The sequence below is a fragment of the Oncorhynchus keta genome, unplaced genomic scaffold (assembly GCF_023373465.1).
Source record: "Oncorhynchus keta strain PuntledgeMale-10-30-2019 unplaced genomic scaffold, Oket_V2 Un_contig_195_pilon_pilon, whole genome shotgun sequence".
In the NCBI taxonomy this organism is placed as follows: Eukaryota; Metazoa; Chordata; class Actinopteri; order Salmoniformes; family Salmonidae; genus Oncorhynchus; species Oncorhynchus keta.
Genome location: NW_026281563.1, coordinates 47,323 through 69,127, shown reverse-complemented (window position 1 = coordinate 69,127; position 21,805 = coordinate 47,323). Strand labels below are relative to the sequence as shown.

Sequence of the window (21,805 nt, the reverse complement as noted above, 5' to 3'; positions counted from 1 at the left end):
CATGGTGTATGGGGACAGGACCCCACATGGTGTATGGGGACAGGACCCCACATGGTGTATGGGGACAGGACCCCACATGGTGTATGGGGACAGGAACCCACATGGTGTATGGGGACAGGAACCCACATGGTGTATGGGGACAGGACCCCACATGGTGTATGGGAACAGGACCCCCACATGGTGTATGGGGACAGGACCCCCACCTGCTGTATGGGGACAGAACCCCACCTGGTGTATGGGGACAGGACCCCATATGGTGTATGGGGACAGAACCCCCACCTGGTGTATGGGGACAGGATCCCCACCTGGTGTATGGGGACAGGACCCCCACCTGCTGTATGGGGACAGAACCCCACCTGGTGTATGGGGACAGGACCCCCATATGGTGTATGGGGACAGAACCCCCACCTGGTGTATGGGGACAGAACCCCCACCTGGTGTATGGGGACAGGACCCCATATGGTGTATGGGGACAGGACCCCCACCTGCTGTATGGGGACAGAACCCCCACCTGGTGTATGGGGACAGGACCCCCATATGGTGTATGGGGACAGAACCCCACCTGCTGTATGGGGACAGAACCCCCACATGGTGTATGGGAACAGGACCCCCACATGGTGTATGGGGACAGGACCCCACCTGCTGTATGGGGACAGAACCCCCACCTGGTGTATGGGGACAGGACCCCCATATGGTGTATGGGGGACAGAACCCCCACCTGCTGTATGGGGACAGAACCCCCACCTGGTGTATGGGGACAGGACCCCCATATGGTGTATGGGGACAGAACCCCACCTGCTGTATGGGGACAGAACCCCCACCTGGTGTATGGGGACAGAACCCCACCTGGTGTATGGGGACAGGACCCCCATATGGTGTATGGGGACAGGACCCCCACATGGTGTATGGGGACAGGATCCCCACATCATCCTTCGATCCTGCCTACTTGCTTCTCGCCTTCATTAACAGAACTGTGGGAAAACAATGCCCAACAGGCATGGACAAAGGACACTGTATACCGGTGTACGGCTAGCTAGCTACCGCTGTCACTCCAGCACCTTCTTCTGTTGGTTTATCGGTGGCGGCTGGTATCCCAACGTTATTGTGAGCTGAGAAACCGGTACTGTGTTCAGTACATTATTTGTGTCAATTTGTCAAGGTGAAGGTACTCAGTATTAAGTGAAACTACGTCTGTGTAATATGTTCGTCCTGTGCAGTGCAGTCAAGATGAGCCATCCAAGATGTCCACCATCAGCACAAAAGGTGTGTATACAGTCTTTCAATGATAAGACCTCCTAGCTGCTGTACGGGGACAGTCTTTCCATGATAAGACCCCTAGCTGCTGTAAGGGGACAGTCTTTCAATGATAAGACCCCTAGCTGCTGTACGGGGACAGTCTTTCAATGATAAGACCTCCTAGCTGCTGTACGGGGACAGTCTTTCCATGATAAGACCCCTAGCTGCTGTAAGGGGACAGTCTTTCAATGATAAGACCCCTAGCTGCTGTACGGGGACAGTCTTTCAATGATAAGACCCCCTAGCTGCTGTACGGGGACAGTCTTTCAATGATAAGAACCCCTAGCTGCTGTACGGGGACAGTCTTTCAATGATAAGACCCCTAGCTGCTGTACGGGGACAGTCTTTCAATGATAAGACCTCCTAGCTGCTGTACGGGACAGTCTTTCAATGATAAGACCTCCTAGCTGCTGTACGGGGACAGTCTTTCCATGATAAGACCCCTAGCTGCTGTACGGGGACAGTCTTTCAATGATAAGACCTCCTAGCTGCTGTACGGGGACAGTCTTTCAATGATAAGACCCCCTAGCTGCTGTACGGGGACAGTCTTTCAATGATGAGACCCCTAGCTGCTGTACGGGGACAGTCTTTCAATGATAAGACCCCTAGCTGCTGTACAGGGGACAGTCTTTCCATGATAAGACCCCCTAGCTGCTGTACGGGGACAGTCTTTCAATGATAAGACCTCCTAGCTGCTGTACGGGGGACAGTCTTTCAATGATAAGACCCCTAGCTGCTGTACGGGGACAGTCTTTCAATGATAAGACCCCTAGCTGCTGTAAGGGGACAGCCTTTCAATGATGAGACCCCTAGCTGCTGTACGGGGACAGTCTTTCAATGATAAGACCCCCTAGCTGCTGTACGGGGACAGTCTTTCAATGATAAGACCACCTAGCTGCTGTACGGAGACAGTCTTTCAATGATAAGACCCCCTAGCTGCTGTAAGGGGACAGTCTTTCAATGATGAGACCCCCTAGCTGCTGTAAGGGGACAGTCTTTCAATGATAAGACCCCTAGCTGCTGTACGGGGACAGTCTTTCAATGATAAGACCACCTAGCTGCTGTAAGGGGACAGTCTTTCAATGATGAGACCCCCTAGCTGCTGTACGGAGACAGTCTTTCAATGATAAGACCCCTAGCTGCTGTAAGGGGACAGTCTTTCAATGATGAGACCCCCTAGCTGCTGTACGGGGACAGTCTTTCAATGGTAAGACCCCTAGCTGCTGTACAGGGGACAGTCTTTCAATGATAAGACCCCTAGCTGCTGTATGGGGGCAGTCTTTCAATGATAAGACCCCTAGCTGCTGTAAGGGGACAGTCTTTCAATGATAAGACCCCCTAGCTGCTGTATGGGGGCAGTCTTTCAATGATAAGACCCCTAGCTGCTGTACGGGGACAGTCTTTCAATGATAAGACCCCCTGGCTGCTGTAAGGGGACAGTCTTTCAATGATAAGAACCCCTAGCTGCTGTACGGGGACAGTCTTTCAATGATAAGACCCCTAGCTGCTGTAAGGGGACAGTCTTTCAATGATAAGACCCCTAGCTGCTGTAAGGGGACAGCCTTTCAATGATAAGACCTCCTAGCTGCTGTAAGGGGACAGTCTTTCAATGATAAGACCCCTAGCTGCTGTAAGGGGGCAGTCTTTCAATGATAAGACCCCTAGCTGCTGTAAGGGGGCAGTCTTTCAATGATAAGACCCCTAGCTGCTGTAAGGGGACAGTCTTTCAATGATAAGACCTCCTAGCTGCTGTAAGGGGACAGTCTTTCAATGATAAGCCCATAACGTGTTAAATACCTCTATATGTATATATATAAATACCTCTATATGTATATATATAAATACCTCTATATGTATATATATAAATACCTCTATATGTATATATATAAATACCTCTATATGTATATATATAAATACCTCTATGTGTATATATTTAAATACCTCTATATGTATATATATAAATACCTCTATATGTATATATATAAATACCTCTATATGTATATATATAAATACCTCTATATGTATATATATAAATACCTCTATATGTATATATATAAATACCTCTATGTGTATATATTTAAATACCTCTATATGTATATATATAAATACCTCTATATGTATATATATAAATACCTCTATGTGTATATATATAAATACCTCTATATGTATATATATAAATACCTCTATATGTATATATATAAATACCTCTATATGTATATATATAAATACCTCTATATGTATATATATAAATACCTCTATATGTATATATATAAATACCTCTATATGTATATATATAAATACCTCTCTCCTCAATGCTGAGTGGTTTTCTCTCAATCCGATCTAAGTGTTGGATCATTGCTGCTGTGTCTGAACATGTGGTTTCCCTAGTTGTCCCAGGTCACCACTTCCAGAAGGTCTGTGAAGACACTCTATTTCCAGCCTGCAGTCATGTGATCCCACATTTACTGGTTTCCTTTTCATTGTATGTATTTTCCAATGACAGCCTGTGTTGTGATGTCAGCAAGAAAACATTCTGATCAAATCAAATCAAATTGTATTTATCATATACACATGGTTAGCAGATGTTAATGCGAGTGTAGCGAAATGCTTGTGCTTCTAGTTCCGACAATGCAGTAATAACCAACAAGTAATCTAACTAACAATTCCAAAACTACTGTCTTATACACAGTGTAAGGGGATAAAGAATATGTACATAAAGATATATGAATGAGTGATGGTACAGAGCAGCATAGGCAAGATACAGTAGATGGTATCGAGTACAGTATATACATATGAGATGAGTATGTAAACAAAGTGGCATAGTTAAAGTGGCTAGTGATACATGTATTACATAAGGATGCAGTAGATGATATAGAGTACAGTATATACGTATGCATATGAGATGAATAATGTAGGGTATGTAAACATTATATTAGGTAGCATTGTTTAAAGTGGCAAGTGATATATTTTACATAATTTCCCATCAATTCCCACTATTAAAGTGGCTGGAGTTGAGTCAGTGTGTTGGCAGCAGTCACTCAATGTTAGTGGTGGCTGTTTAACAGTCTGAGGGCCTTGAGATAGAAGCTGTTTTTCAGTCTCTCGGTCCCAGCTTTGATGCACCTGTACTGACCTCTCCTTCTGGATGGTAGCGGGGTGAACAGGCAGTGGCTCGGGTGGTTGTTGTCCTTGATGATCTTTATGGCCTTCCTGTAACATCGGGTGGTGTAGGTGTCCTGTGTAGGCTGTGACGGTGATTCACAATTTTTTGCAGTTACATTTTTGTCATTTGACTTGAAAATGTCTGATTAAAAAGTATGTTATATTTCTTTGAGTTCAGGAGTAGTGATTCCCTCCATTAGTCTACATGATGTGATCCCCTCCATTAGTCTACATGATGTGATCCCCTCCATTAGACTACATGATGTGATCCCCTCCATTAGTCTACATGATGTGATCCCCTCCATTAGACTACATGATGTGATTCCCTCCATTAGACTACATGATGTGATCCCCTCCATTAGTCTACATGATGTGATTCCCTCCATTAGACTACATGATGTGATCCCCTCCATTAGACTACATGATGTGATTCCCTCCATTAGTCTACATGATGTGATTCCCTCCATTAGTCTACATGATGTGATTCCCTCCATTAGACTACATGATGTGATCCCCTCCATTAGACTACATGATGTGATTCCCTCCATTAGTCTACATGATGTGATCCTCCATTAGACTACATGATGTGATCCCCTCCATTAGACTACATGATGTGATCCCCTCCATTAGACTACATGATGTGATCCCCTCCATTAGACTACATGATGTGATCCTCCATTAGACTACATGATGTGATTCCCTCCATTAGTCTACATGATGTGATCCCCTCCATTAGACTACATGATGTGATCCCCTCCATTAGACTACATGATGTGATCCCCTCCATTAGACTACATGATGTGATCCTCCATTAGACTACATGATGTGATCCCCTCCATTAGACTACATGATGTGATCCCCTACATTAGACTACATGATGTGATCCCCTCCATTAGACTACATGATGTGATCCCCTCCATTAGACTACATGATGTGATCCCCTCCATTAGACTACATGATGTGATCGCCTCCATTAGACTACATGATGTGATCCCCTCCATTAGACTACATGATGTGATCCCCCCATTAGACTACATGATGTGATCCCTCCATTAGACTACATGATGTGATCCCCTCCATTAGACTAAATGATGTGATTCCCTCCAATAGACTACATGATGTGATCCCCTCCATTAGACTACATGATGTGATCCCCTCCATTAGACTACATGATGTGATCCCCTCCATTAGACTACATGATGTGATCCCCTCCATTAGACTACATGATGTGATCCCCTCCATTAGACTACATGATGTGATCCCCCCATGGGACTACATGATGTGATCCTCCATTAGACTACATGATGTGATCCCCTCCATTAGACTACATGATGTGATCCCCTCCATTAGACTACATGATGTGATCCCCTCCATTAGACTACATGATGTGATCCCCTCCATTAGACTACATGATGTGATCCCCTCCATTAGACTACATGATGTGATCCCCCCATTAGACTACATGATGTGATCCCCCATGGGACTACATGATGTGATCCCCTCCATTAGACTACATGATGTGATCCCTCCATTAGACTACATGATGTGATCCCCTCCATTAGACTACATGATGTGATCCCCTCCATTAGACTACATGATGTGATCCTCCATTAGACTACATGATGTGATCCCCTCCATTAGACTACATGATGTGATCCCCTCCATTAGACTACATGATGTGATCCCCTCCATTAGACTACATGATGTGATCCTCCATTAGACTACATGATGTGATCCCCTCCATTAGTCTACATGATGTGATTCCCTCCATTAGACTACATGATGTGATCCCCTCCATTAGACTACATGATGTGATTCCCTCCATTAGACTACATGATGTGATCCCCTCCATTAGACTACATGATGTGATTCCCTCCATTAGACTACATGATGTGATCCCCTCCATTAGACTACATGATGTGATCCCCTCCATTAGACTACATGATGTGATCCCCTCCATTAGACTACATGATGTGATTCCCTCCATTAGACTAAATGATGTGATCCCCTCCATTAGACTACATGATGTGAAACCCCCATGGGACTACATGATGTGATCCCCTCCATTAGACTACATGATGTGATCCCCCCATTAGACTACATGATGTGATCCCCCATTAGACTACATGATGTGATCCCCCATTAGACTACATGATGTGATCCCCCATTAGACTACATGATGTGATCCCCTCCATTAGACTACATGATGTGATCCCCTCCATTAGTCTACATGATGTGATCCCCTCCATTAGACTACATGATGTGATCCCCTCCATTAGACTACATGATGTGATTCCCTCCATTAGACTACATGATGTGATCCCCTCCATTAGACTACATGATGTGATCCCCTCCATTAGACTACATGATGTGATCCCCTCCATTAGACTAAATGATGTGATCCTCCATTAGACTACATGATGTGAAACCCCCATTCCCTGCTGTCCTTGGTGATCAGGAGAACTACTTCCCCACCAACCCACTGGGTCACCCAGGTCTTCCACTGCTGGATATCTCATCGTCTCCAAAATTTTGTGAAATCCAACTGGTAGTTTCAGTCTTGCCCCATTGCTACAATTCCCGTAAGGACTCGGTAGAGGCGACTGTCGAGAGCCATGCGTCCTCCGAAACACAACCAGAGGGTGGTGGTGCGGTCTGTCTACTGCATCACCGGGGCACACTGCCTGCCCTCCAGGACACCTACAGCACCCGATGTCACAGGAAGGCCAAAAGATCATCACCTCCCGAGCCACTACCTGTTCACCCCAGTATCATCCAGAAGGAGAGTACAGGTGCATCATCACCACATGGACAGACATGGAATCCCTGGTTACTCAACCCTGCACCTTAGAGACTGCTGTCCTCTGTACTGTACATAGACATGGAATCCCTGGTTACTCAACCCTGCACCTTAGAGACTGCTGTCCTCTGTACATAGACATGGAATCCCTGGTTACTCAACCCTGCACCTTAGAGGCTGCTGTCCTCTGTACATAGACATGGAATCACTGGTTACTTTAATAGTGGAAGCCGACTCACTTTAATGAAATCTCTGTCTCTGTCTGTGTCTCCAATCTGTTCATATCTCTCTTTATCTACTCAAGAAACAGAGGACCAGAAGACCTGAGGACATACATCTATAGATACACCTAGAGATGTCTCAGTCCTTCACTAAAACACAGGACCTGAAGACACATCTATAGAGACTCCTAGGGATGCCTCAGTCCACCACTAAAACAGAGGACCAGAAGACACATCTATAGAGACTCCTAGGGATGTCTCAGTCCACCACTAAAACAGAGGACCAGAAGACCTGAGGACACATCTAAAGAGACTCCTAGAGATGTCTCAGTTCACCACTAAAACAGAGGACCAGAAGGCCTGAAGACACACCTAAATAGACTCCTAGAGATGTCTCAGTTCACCACTAAAACAGAGGACCAGAAGGCCTGAAGACACATCTAAAGAGACTCCTAGAGATGTCTCAGTTCACCACTAAAACAGAGGACCAGAAGGCCTGAAGACACATCTAAAGAGACTCACTAGGGATGTCTCAGTTCACCACTAAAACAGAGGACCAGAAGACCTGAAAACACACATCTAAAGAGACTCCTAGAGATGTCTCAGTTCACCACTAAAACAGAGGACCAGAAGACCTGAAAACACACATCTAAAGAGACTCCTAGAGATGTCTCAGTTCACCACTAAAACAGAGGACCAGAAGGCCTGAAGACACACCTAAATAGACTCCTAGAGATGTCTCAGTTCACCACTAAAACAGAGGACCAGAAGACCTGAAAACACACATCTAAAGAGACTCCTAGGGATGTCTCAGTTCACCACTAAAACAGAGGACCAGAAGACCTGAAAACACACATCTAAAGAGACTCCTAGGGATGTCTCAGTTCACCACTAAAACAGAGGACCAGAAGACCTGAAAACACACATCTAAAGAGACTCCTAGGGATGTCTCAGTTCACCACTAAAACAGAGGACCAGAAGACCTGAAAACACACATCTAAAGAGACTCCTAGGGATGTCTCAGTTCACCACTAAAACAGAGGACCAGAAGACCTGAAAACACACATCTAAAGAGACTCCTAGAGATGTCTCAGTTCACCACTAAAACAGAGGACCAGAAGACCTGAAAACACACATCTAAAGAGACTCCTAGGGATGTCTCAGTTCACCACTAAAACAGAGGACCAGAAGACACATCTAAAGAGACTCCTAGAGATGTCATGCAGAATTTTGAAAGTGAGTTGAATTTCCCATATGATGAAGGTTTTATCTAACTATGCATATTTATACATTTTTTTATGTTGTCCATTATAAATTAATGTTTTTAATAATGTATTATGTCAAATGAGATAGTATATATTTAATGAAATGTTGTGTTATTGATTATTATTTAATTTTCTTACACAAGAATGGACTCAATCCACATATGTATTTATCCTACTGTTTTAACCAAACAAACGTCAGTTTTATGTCTCAAAGTGACTCAGAACGATGCAAAGGCTCTAATCAAAAGAGAACAACTGGCACCACCTAGTGGATGTTCACAGTTATAGAAAACAAGTAAATAGTTTTACTGTATTGTATTTTATGTAAATTATCTGCATTTTTAAGTAAAACATTTATATTGTAATATGTCAATCTATAAAGGTTAGCCTACATTTACAAAGGAGCTACCTGAAGTAATGGATGTGGATCAAGAACCAACACCCCAACAGAAGTGATTGTTATAGATAAAGAACCAACACCCCAACAGAAGTGATTGTTATAGATAAAGAACCAACACCCCCAACAGAAGTGATTGTTATAGATGAAGAACCAACACCCCAACAGAAGTGATTGTTATAGATAAAGAACCAACACCCCAACAGAAGTGATTGTTATAGATAAAGAACCAACACCCCAACAGAAGTGATTGTTATAGATAAAGAACCAACACCCCCAACAGAAGTGATTGTTATAGATAAAGAACCAACACCCCAACAGAAGTGATTGTTATAGAGGATAAAGAACCAACAACCCAACAGAAGTGATTGTTATAGATAAAGAACCAACACCCCCAACAGAAGTGATTGTTATAGAGGATAAAGAACCAACAACCCAACAGAAGTGATTGTTATAGATAAAGAACCAACACCCCCAACAGAAGTGATTGTTATAGAGGATAAAGAACCAACACCCCCAACAGAAGTGATTGTTATAGATAAAGAACCAACAGCCCAACAGAAGTGATTGTTATAGAGGATAAAGAACCAACACCCCCAACAGAAGTGATTGTTATAGATAAAGAACCAACACCCCCAACAGAAGTGATTGTTATAGATAAAGAACCAACAGCCCAACAGAAGTGATTGTTATAGAGGATAAAGAACCAACACCCCCAACAGAAGTGATTGTTATAGATGAAGAACCAACACCCCAACAGAAGTGATTGTTATAGAGGATAAAGAACCAACAACCCAACAGAAGTGATTGTTATAGATAAAGAACCAACACCCCAACAGAAGTGATTGTTATAGAGGATAAAGAACCAACACCCCCAACAGAAGTGATTGTTATAGATAAAGAACCAACAGCCCAACAGAAGTGATTGTTATAGAGGATAAAGAACCAACAACCCAACAGAAGTGATTGTTATAGATAAAGAACCAACACCCCAACAGAAGTGATTGTTATAGAGGATAAAGAACCAACAACCCAACAGAAGTGATTGTTATAGATAAAGAACCAACACCCCCAACAGAAGTGATTGTTATAGAGGATAAAGAACCAACACCCCCAACAGAAGTGATTGTTATAGATAAAGAACCAACAGCCCAACAGAAGTGATTGTTATAGAGGATAAAGAACCAACACCCCAACAGAAGTGATTGTTATAGATAAAGAACCAACACCCCCAACAGAAGTGATTGTTATAGATAAAGAACCAACAGCCCAACAGAAGTGATTGTTATAGAGGATAAAGAACCAACACCCCAACAGAAGTGATTGTTATAGATGAAGAACCAACACCCCAACAGAAGTGATTGTTATAGAGGGTAAAGAACCAACACCCCAACAGAAGTGATTGTTATAGATAAAGAACCAACACCCCAACAGAAGTGATTGTTATAGATAAAGAACCAACACCCCAACAGAAGTGATTGTTATAGATAAAGAACCAACACCCCCAACAGAAGTGATTGTTATAGATAAAGAACCAACACCCCAACAGAAGTGATTGTTATAGATAAAGAACCAACACCTCAACAGAAGTGATTGTTATAGATAAAGAACCAACACCCCAACAGAAGTGATTGTTATAGAGGATAAAGAACCAACACCCCAACAGAAGTGATTGTTATAGATAAAGAACCAACATCCCAACAGAAGTGATTGTTATAGATAAAGAACCAACAGCCCAACAGAAGTGATTGTTATAGATAAAGAACCAACATCCCAACAGAAGTGATTGTTATAGAGGATAAAGAACCAACACCCCAACAGAAGTGATTGTTATAGAGGATAAAGAACCAACACCCCAACAGAAGTGATTGTTATAGATAAAGAACCAACACCCCAACAGAAGTGATTGTTATAGATAAAGAACCAACAGCCCAACAGAAGTGATTGTTATAGATAAAGAACCAACATCCCAACAGAAGTGATTGTTATAGAGGATAAAGAACCAACACCCCAACAGAAGTGATTGTTATAGATAAAGAACCAACACCCCAACAGAAGTGATTGTTATAGATAAAGAACCAACACCTCAACAGAAGTGATTGTTATAGATAAAGAACCAACACCCCAACAGAAGTGATTGTTATAGATAAAGAACCAACACCCCAACAGAAGTGATTGTTATAGATAAAGAACCAACACCCCAACAGAAGTGATTGTTATAGAGGGTAAAGAACCAACACCTCAACAGAAGTGATTGTTATAGATAAAGAACCAACACCTCAACAGAAGTGATTGTTATAGATAAAGAACCAACAGCCCAACAGAAGTGATTGTTATAGAGGATAAAGAACCAACACCCCAACAGAAGTGATTGTTATAGATAAAGAACCAACACCCCCAACAGAAGTGATTGTTATAGATAAAGAACCAACAGCCCAACAGAAGTGATTGTTATAGAGGATAAAGAACCAACACCCCCAACAGAAGTGATTGTTATAGATAAAGAACCAACACCCCAACAGAAGTGATTGTTATAGATAAAGAACCAACAGCCCAACAGAAGTGATTGTTATAGAGGATAAAGAACCAACACCCCCAACAGAAGTGATTGTTATAGATGAAGAACCAACACCCCAACAGAAGTGATTGTTATAGAGGGTAAAGAACCAACACCCCAACAGAAGTGATTGTTATAGATAAAGAACCAACACCCCAACAGAAGTGATTGTTATAGATAAAGAACCAACACCCCAACAGAAGTGATTGTTATAGATAAAGAACCAACACCCCCAACAGAAGTGATTGTTATAGATAAAGAACCAACACCCCAACAGAAGTGATTGTTATAGATAAAGAACCAACACCTCAACAGAAGTGATTGTTATAGATAAAGAACCAACACCCCAACAGAAGTGATTGTTATAGAGGATAAAGAACCAACACCCCAACAGAAGTGATTGTTATAGATAAAGAACCAACATCCCAACAGAAGTGATTGTTATAGATAAAGAACCAACAGCCCAACAGAAGTGATTGTTATAGATAAAGAACCAACATCCCAACAGAAGTGATTGTTATAGAGGATAAAGAACCAACACCCCAACAGAAGTGATTGTTATAGAGGATAAAGAACCAACACCCCAACAGAAGTGATTGTTATAGATAAAGAACCAACACCCCAACAGAAGTGATTGTTATAGATAAAGAACCAACATCCCAACAGAAGTGATTGTTATAGAGGATAAAGAACCAACACCCCAACAGAAGTGATTGTTATAGATAAAGAACCAACACCCCAACAGAAGTGATTGTTATAGATAAAGAACCAACACCTCAACAGAAGTGATTGTTATAGATAAAGAACCAACACCCCAACAGAAGTGATTGTTATAGATAAAGAACCAACACCCCAACAGAAGTGATTGTTATAGATAAAGAACCAACACCCCAACAGAAGTGATTGTTATAGAGGGTAAAGAACCAACACCTCAACAGAAGTGATTGTTATAGATAAAGAACCAACACCTCAACAGAAGTGATTGTTATAGATAAAGAACCAACAGCCCAACAGAAGTGATTGTTATAGATAAAGAACCAACATCCCAACAGAAGTGATTGTTATAGAGGATAAAGAACCAACACCCCAACAGAAGTGATTGTTATAGATAAAGAACCAACATCCCAACAGAAGTGATTGTTATAGATAAAGAACCAACACCCCAACAGAAGTGATTGTTATAGAGGATAAAGAACCAACACCCCAACAGAAGTGATTGTTATAGAGGATAAAGAACCAACACCCCAACAGAAGTGATTGTTATAGAGGATAAAGAACCAACACCCCCAACAGAAGTGATTGTTATAGAGGATAAAGAACCAACACCCCCAACAGAAGTGATTGTTATAGAGGATAAAGAACCAACACCCCAACAGAAGTGATTGTTATAGATAAAGAACCAACACCCCAACATAAGTGATTGTTATAGATAAAGAACCAACACCCCAACAGAAGTGATTGTTATAGAGGATAAAGAACCAACACCCCAACAGAAGTGATTGTTATAGAGGATAAAGAACCAACACCCCAACAGAAGTGATTGTTATAGAGGATAAAGAACCAACACCCCCAACATAAGTGATTGTTATAGAGGATAAAGAACCAACACCCCCAACAGAAGTGATTGTTATAGAGGATAAAGAACCAACACCCCAACAGAAGTGATTGTTATAGAGGATAAAGAACCAACACCCCCAACATAAGTGATTGTTATAGAGGATAAAGAACCAACACCCCCAACAGAAGTGATTGTTATAGAGGATAAAGAACCAACACCCCAACAGAAGTGATTGTTATAGATAAAGAACCAACACCCCAACAGAAGTGATTGTTATAGATAAAGAACCAACACCCCAACAGAAGTGATTGTTATAGATAAAGAACCAACAGCCCAACAGAAGTGATTGTTATAGATAAAGAACCAACACCCCAACAGAAGTGATTGTTATAGAGGATAAAGAACCAACACCCCCAACATAAGTGATTGTTATAGAGGATAAAGAACCAACACCCCAACAGAAGTGATTGTTATAGATAAAGAACCAACACCCCAACAGAAGTGATTGTTATAGAGGATAAAGAACACCCCCAACAGAAGTGATTGTTATAGATAAAGAACCAACACCCCCAACAGAAGTGATTGTTATAGAGGATAAAGAACCAACACCCCAACAGAAGTGATTGTTATAGAGGATAAAGAACCAACACCCCAACAGAAGTGATTGTTATAGAGGATAAAGAACCAACAGCCCAACAGAAGTGATTGTTATAGAGGATAAAGAACCAACACCCCAACAGAAGTGATTGTTATAGATAAAGAACCAACACCCCAACAGAAGTGATTGTTATAGATAAAGAACCAACACCCCAACAGAAGTGATTGTTATAGATAAAGAACCAACACCCCAACAGAAGTGATTGTTATAGAGGATAAAGAACCAACACCCCAACAGAAGTGATTGTTATAGAGGATAAAGAACCAACACCCCAACATAAGTGATTGTTATAGATAATGAACCAACACCCCAACAGAAGTGATTGTTATAGATAAAGAACCAACACCCCAACAGAAGTGATTGTTATAGATAAAGAACCAACACCCCAACAGAAGTGATTGTTATAGATAAAGAACCAACACCCCAACAGAAGTGATTGTTATAGATAATGAACCAACAGCCCAACAGAAGTGATTGTTATAGATAAAGAACCAACACCCCAACAGAAGTGATTGTTATAGATAAAGAACCAACACCCCCAACAGAAGTGATTGTTATAGATAAAGAACCAACACCCCAACAGAAGTGATTGTTATAGATAATGAACCAACAGCCCAACAGAAGTGATTGTTATAGATAAAGAACCAACACCCCAACAGAAGTGATTGTTATAGATAAAGAACCAACACCTCCAACAGAAGTGATTGTTATAGATAAAGAACCAACACCCCAACAGAAGTGATTGTTATAGATAAAGAACCAACACCCCAACAGAAGTGATTGTTATAGATAAAGAACCAACACCCCAACAGAAGTGATTGTTATAGAGGATAAAGAACCAACACCCCAACAGAAGTGATTGTTATAGATAAAGAACCAACACCTCAACAGAAGTGATTGTTATAGATGAAGAACCAACACCCCCAACAGAAGTGATTGTTATAGATAAAGAACCAACACCCCAACAGAAGTGATTGTTATAGATAAAGAACCAACACCCCAACAGAAGTGATTGTTATAGATAAAGAACCAACACCCCAACAGAAGTGATTGTTATAGAGGATAAAGAACCAACACCCCAACAGAAGTGATTGTTATAGATAAAGAACCAACACCCCCAACAGAAGTGATTGTTATAGATAAAGAACCAACACCCCAACAGAAGTGATTGTTATAGATAAAGAACCAACACCCCAACAGAAGTGATTGTTATAGATAAAGAACCAACACCCCAACAGAAGTGATTGTTATAGATAAAGAACCAACACCCCCAACAGAAGTGATTGTTATAGATAAAGAACCAACACCCCAACAGAAGTGATTGTTATAGAGGATAAAGAACCAACACCCCCAACAGAAGTGATTGTTATAGATAAAGAACCAACACCCCCAACAGAAGTGATTGTTATAGAGGATAAAGAACCAACACCCCCAACAGAAGTGATTGTTATAGAGGATAAAGAACCAACACCCCCAACAGAAGTGATTGTTATAGATAAAGAACCAACACCCCAACAGAAGTGATTGTTATAGAGGATAAAGAACCAACACCCCAACAGAAGTGATTGTTATAGATAAAGAACCAACACCCCAACAGAAGTGATTGTTATAGATAAAGAACCAACACCCCAACAGAAGTGATTGTTATAGAGGATAAAGAACCAACACCCCAACAGAAGTGATTGTTATAGATAAAGAACCAACACCCCCAACAGAAGTGATTGTTATAGATAAAGAACCAACACCCCAACAGAAGTGATTGTTATAGATAAAGAACCAACACCCCCAACAGAAGTGATTGTTATAGATAAAGAACCAACACCCCAACAGAAGTGATTGTTATAGATAAAGAACCAACACCCCCAACAGAAGTGATTGTTATAGATAAAGAACCAACACCCCCAACAGAAGTGATTGTTATAGATAAAGAACCAACACCCCCAACAGAAGTGATTGTTATAGATAAAGAACCAACACCCCAACAGAAGTGATTGTTATAGATAAAGAACCAACACCCCAACAGAAGTGATTGTTATAGATAATGAACCAACACCCCAACAGAAGTGATTGTTATAGATAAAGAACCAACACCCCAACAGAAGTGATTGTTATAGAGGGTAAAGAACCAACACCTCAACAGAAGTGATTGTTATAGAGGGTAAAGAACCAACACCCCAACAGAAGTGATTGTTATAGATAAAGAACCAACACCCCAACAGAAGTGATTGTTATAGATAAAGAACCAACACCCCAACAGAAGTGATTGTTATAGATAAAGAACCAACACCCCAACAGAAGTGATTGTTATAGAGGGTAAAGAACCAACACCCCAACAGAAGTGATTGTTATAGATAAAGAACCAACACCCCAACAGAAGTGATTGTTATAGAGGATAAAGAACCAACACCCCAACAGAAGTGATTGTTATAGATAAAGAACCAACACCTCAACAGAAGTGATTGTTATAGATAAAGAACCAACACCCCAACAGAAGTGATTGTTATAGAGGATAAAGAACCAACACCCCCAACAGAAGTGATTGTTATAGAGGATAAAGAACCAACACCCCAACAGAAGTGATTGTTATAGATAAAGAAACAACACCCCAACAGAAGTGATTGTTATAGATAAAGAACCAACACCCCCAACAGAAGTGATTGTTATAGATAAAGAAACAACACCCCCAACAGAAGTGATTGTTATAGATAAAGAACCAACATCCCAACAGAAGTGATTGTTATAGATAAAGAACCAACACCCCAACAGAAGTGATTGTTATAGATAAAGAACCAACACCCCAACAGAAGTGATTGTTATAGATAAAGAACCAACACCCCAACATAAGTGATTGTTATAGATAAAGAACCAACACCCCAACAGAAGTGATTGTTATAGATAAAGAACCAACACCCCAACAGAAGTGATTGTTATAGATAAAGAACCAACACCCCAACAGAAGTGATTGTTATAGATAAAGAACCAACACCCCAACAGAAGTGATTGTTATAGATAAAGAACCAACACCCCAACAGAAGTGATTGTTATAGATAAAGAACCAACAACCCAACAGAAGTGATTGTTATAGATAATGAACCAACAGCCCAACAGAAGTGATTGTTATAGAGGATAAAGAACCAACACCCCAACAGAAGTGATTGTTATAGAGGATAAAGAACCAACACCCCCAACAGAAGTGATTGTTATAGATAATGAACCAACAGCCCAACAGAAGTGATTGTTATAGAGGATAAAGAACCAACACCCCAACAGAAGTGATTGTTATAGATAAAGAACCAACACCCCCAACAGAAGTGATTGTTATAGATAAAGAACCAACACCCCCAACAGAAGTGATTGTTATAGATAAAGAACCAACACCCCAACAGAAGTGATTGTTATAGAGGACAAAGAACCAACACCCCAACAGAAGTGATTGTTATAGATAAAGAACCAACACCCCCAACAGAAGTGATTGTTATAGAGGATAAAGAACCAACACCCCCAACAGAAGTGATTGTTATAGAGGATAAAGAACCAACACCCCCAACAGAAGTGATTGTTATAGATAAAGAACCAACACCCCCAACAGAAGTGATTGTTATAGAGGATAAAGAACCAACACCCCAACAGAAGTGATTGTTATAGATAAAGAACCAACACCCCCAACAGAAGTGATTGTTATAGAGGATAAAGAACCAACACCCCAACAGAAGTGATTGTTATAGATAAAGAACCAACACCCCCAACATAAGTGATTGTTATAGATAAAGAACCAACACCCCAACAGAAGTGATTGTTATAGATAAAGAACCAACACCCCAACAGAAGTGATTGTTATAGAGGATAAAGAACCAACACCCCAACAGAAGTGATTGTTATAGATAAAGAACCAACACCCCCAACAGAAGTGATTGTTATAGATAAAGAAACAACACCCCAACAGAAGTGATTGTTATAGATAAAGAACCAACACCCCCAACAGAAGTGATTGTTATAGATAAAGAAACAACACCCCCAACAGAAGTGATTGTTATAGATAAAGAACCAACACCCCCAACAGAAGTGATTGTTATAGAGGATAAAGAACCAACACCCCAACAGAAGTGATTGTTATAGATAAAGAACCAACAACCCCAACAGAAGTGATTGTTATAGAGGATAAAGAACCAACACCCCAACAGAAGTGATTGTTATAGAGGATAAAGAACCAACAGCCCAACAGAAGTGATTGTTATAGATAAAGAACCAACACCCCAACAGAAGTGATTGTTATAGATAAAGAACCAACACCCCCAACAGAAGTGATTGTTATAGATAAAGAACCAACACCCCAACAGAAGTGATTGTTATAGATAAAGAACCAACACCTCAACAGAAGTGATTGTTATAGATAAAGAACCAACACCCAACAGAAGTGATTGTTATAGAGGATAAAGAACCAACAGCCCAACAGAAGTGATTGTTATAGATAAAGAACCAACACCCCCAACAGAAGTGATTGTTATAGATAAAGAACCAACACCCCAACAGAAGTGATTGTTATAGATAAAGAACCAACACCCCCAACAGAAGTGATTGTTATAGATAAAGAACCAACACCCCAACAGAAGTGATTGTTATAGATAAAGAACCAACACCCCAACAGAAGTGATTGTTATAGAGGATAAAGAACCAACAGCCCAACAGAAGTGATTGTTATAGATAAAGAACCAACACCCCCAACAGAAGTGATTGTTATAGATAAAGAACCAACACCCCCAACAGAAGTGATTGTTATAGAGGATAAAGAACCAACACCCCAACAGAAGTGATTGTTATAGATGAAGAACCAACACCCCAACAGAAGTGATTGTTATAGATAAAGAACCAACACCCCCAACAGAAGTGATTGTTATAGATAAAGAACCAACACCCCCAACAGAAGTGATTGTTATAGATAAAGAACCAACACCCCAACAGAAGTGATTGTTATAGATAAAGAACCAACACCCCAACAGAAGTGATTGTTATAGAGGATAAAGAACCAACACCCCAACAGAAGTGATTGTTATAGATAAAGAACCAACACCCCAACAGAAGTGATTGTTATAGATGAAGAACCAACACCCCAACAGAAGTGATTGTTATAGATAAAGAACCAACACCCCAACAGAAGTGATTGTTATAGATAAAGAACCAACACCCCAACAGAAGTGATTGTTATAGATAAAGAACCAACACCCCAACAGAAGTGATTGTTATAGAGGATAAAGAACCAACACCCCAACAGAAGTGATTGTTATAGATAAAGAACCAACACCCCAACAGAAGTGATTGTTATAGAGGATAAAGAACCAACAGCCCAACAGAAGTGATTGTTATAGATAAAGAACCAACACCCCCAACAGAAGTGATTGTTATAGATAAAGAACCAACACCCCCAACAGAAGTGATTGTTATAGATAAAGAACCAACACCCCAACAGAAGTGATTGTTATAGAGGATAAAGAACCAACAGCCCAACAGAAGTGATTGTTATAGAGGATAAAGAACCAACACCCCAACAGAAGTGATTGTTATAGAGGATAAAGAACCAACAGCCCAACAGAAGTGATTGTTATAGATAAAGAACCAACACCCCAACAGAAGTGATTGTTATAGATAAAGAACCAACACCCCAACAGAAGTGATTGTTATAGATAAAGAACCAACACCCCAACAGAAGTGATTGTTATAGAGGGTAAAGAACCAACACCCCAACAGAAGTGATTGTTATAGATAAAGAACCAACACCCCAACAGAAGTGATTGTTATAGAGGATAAAGAACCAACACCCCAACAGAAGTGATTGTTATAGATAAAGAACCAACACCCCAACAGAAGTGATTGTTATAGATAAAGAACCAACACCCCAACAGAAGTGATTGTTATAGAGGATAAAGAACCAACACCCCAACAGAAGTGATTGTTATAGAGGATAAAGAACCAACACCCCAACAGAAGTGATTGTTATAGATAAAGAAACAACACCCCAACAGAAGTGATTGTTATAGATAAAGAACCAACACCCCAACAGAAGTGATTGTTATAGATAAAGAAACAACACCCCAACAGAAGTGATTGTTATAGATAAAGAACCAACAGCCCAACAGAAGTGATTGTTATAGATAAAGAACCAACACCCCAACAGAAGTGATTGTTATAGATAAAGAACCAACACCCCAACAGAAGTGATTGTTATAGATAAAGAACCAACACCCCAACATAAGTGATTGTTATAGATAAAGAACCAACACCCCAACAGAAGTGATTGTTATAGATAAAGAACCAACACCCCAACAGAAGTGATTGTTATAGATAAAGAACCAACACCCCAACAGAAGTGATTGTTATAGATAAAGAACCAACACCCCAACAGAAGTGATTGTTATAGATAAAGAACCAACACCCCAACAGAAGTGATTGTTATAGATAAAGAACCAACAACCCAACAGAAGTGATTGTTATAGATAATGAACCAACAGCCCAACAGAAGTGATTGTTATAGAGGATAAAGAACCAACACCCCAACAGAAGTGATTGTTATAGAGGATAAAGAACCAACACCCCCAACAGAAGTGATTGTTATAGATAATGAACCAACAGCCCAACAGAAGTGATTGTTATAGAGGATAAAGAACCAACACCCCAACAGAAGTGATTGTTATAGATAAAGAACCAACACCCCCAACAGAAGTGATTGTTATAGATAAAGAACCAACACCCCAACAGAAGTGATTGTTATAGATAAAGAACCAACACCCCAACAGAAGTGATTGTTATAGAGGATAAAGAACCAACACCCCCAACAGAAGTGATGTTATAGAGGATAAAGAACCAACACCCCCAACAGAAGTGATTGTTATAGAGGATAAAGAACCAACACCCCAACAGAAGTGATTGTTATAGATAAAGAACCAACACCCCCAACAGAAGTGATTGTTATAGAGGATAAAGAACCAACACCCCAACAGAAGTTATTGTTATAGATAAAGAACCAACACCCCCAACAGAAGTGATTGTTATAGAGGATAAAGAACCAACACCCCAACAGAAGTGATTGTTATAGATAAAGAACCAACACCCCCAACAGAAGTGATTGTTATAGATAAAGAACCAACACCCCAACAGAAGTGATTGTTATAGATAAAGAACCAACACCCCCAACAGAAGTGATTGTTATAGGATAAAGAACCAACACCCCAACAGAAGTGATTGTTATAGATAAAGAACCAACACCCCCAACAGAAGTGATTGTTATAGATAAAGAAACAACACCCCAACAGAAGTGATTGTTATAGATAAAGAACCAACACCCCCAACAGAAGTGATTGTTATAGATAAAGAAACAACACCCCAACAGAAGTGATTGTTATAGATAAAGAACCAACACCCCAACAGAAGTGATTGTTATAGAGGATAAAGAACCAACACCCCAACAGAAGTGATTGTTATAGATAAAGAACCAACAACCCCAACAGAAGTGATTGTTATAGAGGATAAAGAACCAACACCCCAACAGAAGTGATTGTTATAGAGGATAAAGAACCAACAGCCCAACAGAAGTGATTGTTATAGATAAAGAACCAACACCCCCAACAGAAGTGATTGTTATAGATAAAGAACCAACACCCCAACAGAAGTGATTGTTATAGATAAAGAACCAACACCCCAACAGAAGTGATTGTTATAGATAAAGAACCAACACCCCAACAGAAGTGATTGTTATAGATAAAGAACCAACAGCCCAACAGAAGTGATTGTTATAGAGGATAAAGAACCAACAGCCCAACAGAAGTGATTGTTATAGATAAAGAACCAACACCCCAACAGAAGTGATTGTTATAGATAAAGAACCAACACCCCAACAGAA

The 21,805-nt window shown here is 40.5% G+C and overlaps 1 long non-coding RNA gene and 1 pseudogene across 4 annotated transcripts in view; one reads left to right on the top strand and one right to left on the bottom strand.

Moving 5' to 3' along the window:
• The window catches only part of LOC127920482 (NLR family CARD domain-containing protein 3-like), a 153,370-nt pseudogene that overhangs the window by 84,260 nt on the left and 47,305 nt on the right, over window positions 1-21,805 (bottom strand).
• The window catches only part of LOC127920485 (uncharacterized), a 133,375-nt gene that overhangs the window by 65,018 nt on the left and 46,552 nt on the right, over window positions 1-21,805 (top strand). The gene's annotated exons all lie outside the window — the stretch shown is intronic.